A 2,978-nucleotide genomic window follows, 5' to 3' on the forward strand; every position below is an offset into this window, starting at 1 on the left:
TAGAAATGTTTAGGTGAAAAGAATTTGTTCACCTTCTGCTCTTTTTTCCAGTTTCCTGGTTCCTTCGTGTTTTTGGATTCTCCTCGTGGCCTGACCTGGATTCCTCGGCCTGTCAGGTATCCCTCGTGTCTCTTTGCCTCCAGTTGCCAGCCTTCCTCGTTTCCTTTTGGACCCCTGTTGGATTCCCTTCTGCTGCTCACTCCTTGGACTGAAGGACCAGCTCACCTCCTTTGGGTTTGGACTGTAAGGACAAGATGCTCTTTAAATCTACCACTCTGATCTTCTCCGTTGGACAAACAATAACCTCTCGTCCCTCTTTCCAGGAGCCACTGAGAAGCAGCGTGTGGACTTTAATATTGCACTGTAAATAATAAACACTGTTCTTTTGTATTTCCCCTGTGTCTGCCTCGTTCTGGGTCTCATAACATCTGGGTTCCCCGCGCAATCGTAACAGAAATGCTCCAGCCACAAAAGACCCAGAATGAGACCAAGAGCGAGCAGACACCCCCCGGTTCCGTGGAGGAGCGGATCGACAGGATGGACAAGGTTATTCATCAGGCGCTCGTTAATGATGTTTTGCGCGATTTCATTGGTAATTTTGTGTTTGTATACCTTGATGACATCCTTATTTATTCCCGCGACCCCACTCAACACACGGCCCACGTTCGCACGGTCCTCCAGCGGCTGCTGGAGAACCAGTTATTTGTCAAAGCAGAGAAGTGTGAGTTTAACACCTCCACTGTCTCATTCCTTGGTTTCATTTTTGAGGGAGGTCACTGCCGAACCGATCCCGAGAAGACCAGGGCGGTTGTCGACTGGCCGACCCCCCGAGTCCAGGAAGCAGTTACAACGCTTCCTGGGCTTTGCAAATTTCTATCGGCGATTTATTAAAAATTACAGCCGTGTCGCCGCCCCCCTGTCTCAGCTCACCTCTACTGCCCGTGCCTTTCATTGGACCCCAGAGGCCGAGACCGCCTTTACGAGACTCAAGTCTCTCTTTTCCTCCGCGCCCATCCTTTGCCATCCAGACCCTATGCACCAGTTCATCTTGGAGGTGGACGCCTCCGACACTGGGGTAGGAGCGGTCCTTTCCCAGCGATCTCCTCAGGACAATAAGGTCCATCCCTGCGCCTTCTTCTCTCGGCGTCTCTCCCAAGCAGAACGCAACTACGACGTGGCCAACCGCGAGCTGTTGGCAGTCAAGCTCACATTAGAGGAACGGCGGCACTGGTTAGAAGGCACTGAGACCCCTTTTTTGATTTGGACAGACCATAAAAATTTAATTTATCTGAGGAACGCCAAGCGTCTGACCCCCTGTCAGGCTCGTTGGTCGCTTTTCTTTAATTGTTTTAATTTTGTTTTGACTTTTCGCCCGGGCTCCAAGAACATTAAGCCTGATGCCCTTTCCAGGCAGTTTGCTCCTCCTGATTCGCCCGAGATCTCTAACCCTATCATTCCGTCCTCGTGTATTGTTGGCTCTCTCTCTTGGCCTATCACCGCCACCGTTCAACAGGCCCTCCTCGCCGAACCCGACCCTGGTGGTGGTCCTCCCGGTACCCTCTTTGTTCCCTCCAGCGTGCGGTCTGAGGTGCTCCAGTGGCTTCACACCAACAAGCTCTCTTGCCACCCTGGAGTGAACCGCATGCTCGCCCTCACGAGGACTCATTTCTGGTGGCCATCCATGACCAGTGACATTAAAGACTTTGTTTCGGCCTGTCCCATCTGTGCCCGAAACAAGTCCTGTACCCAACCTCCGGCTGACCCTTTGCTTCCCCTCCCAACCCCTAGTCGCCCCTGGTCCCACATCTCCCTCGATTTTGTTACCGGCCTTCCCCCGTCTGACGGCAACACCACCATCCACACCATCGTTGACCGTTTTTCGAAGGACGCTCACTTTGTTCCTCTCCCTAAGCTCCCCTCTGCCCTGGAAACAGCCCACCTTCTCACCCTCCATGTTTTCAGGCTCCACGGTATCCCGTCGGACATCGTCTCGGACCGAGGCCCGCAGTTTGTCTCCCAGGTGTGGCACTCCTTTTGTAAGTCGCTCGGGGCATCCGTTAGCCTTACCTCCAGCTACCATCCTCAGGCTAACGGACAAGCTGAGCACTGCAATCAGGAGTTGGAGTATACCCTGCGTTGCCTGGTCGAGTCCAACCCCTCATCGTGGAGTCAAAATCTGGTTTGGGTGGAGTACGCCCACAACTCCCACCGTTCCTCTGCTACCGGTATGTCCCCCTTCGAGGCCTCCCTTGGGTACCATCCTCCTCTTTTCCCCAGTTGTGAGTCCGACTACACGGTTCCGTCTGTGCAGCACCACTTCCGGCAGTGTCGTCGCATCTGGCGCCAGGCCAAGGCGGCCCTCCTTAGGACCGCGGCCCAGGCTAAACGGTTCGCAGACCGTCATCGTTCAGCAACACCCGCCTACCAGGTCGGCCAGCAGGTTTGGTTGTCCACCAGGGACATCAAATTGTGGGACACCCCCCGAAAGCTGGCCCCCCGCTTCATTGGCCCCTTCCCCATCACCCGCACTATCAACCCCTCTGTGGTCTGTCTCCAACTCCCCAGGGCCATGAGGATTCACCCGACCTTCCACGTCTCCCAGGTCAAGCCCGTCTCCCTCAGTCCCTTGTGTCCCCCGTCTGACCTCCCTCCGCCGCCCCGCCTGATCGACAACCACCCTGCGTTCACTGTCCGTTCCATCTTGGACATGCGATGCAGGGGTAGGGGTTTCCAATACCTGGTCGATTGGGAGGGGTACGGTCCTGAGGAGAGGTCATGGATCCCCAGGTCCTTCATCCTCGATCCCAGTCTCATCTCCAGGTTCTTTGCAGACCACCCCGAGAAGCGCCTCAGGTCGCCAGGTGGCGATTCTTGGGGGGGGGGGGGGTACTGTAAGGGTCCCACTGCCTGTAGCCTGCCTTGCTGATGGCTGCTGATTACCAACACCTGGCGGCCATCAGCCTGATGAGCCTCTCCAT

Source organism: Nematolebias whitei, chromosome 11 (genome assembly GCF_014905685.2).
Source record: "Nematolebias whitei isolate Nwh7 chromosome 11, NemWhi1, whole genome shotgun sequence".
In the NCBI taxonomy this organism is placed as follows: Eukaryota; Metazoa; Chordata; class Actinopteri; order Cyprinodontiformes; family Rivulidae; genus Nematolebias; species Nematolebias whitei.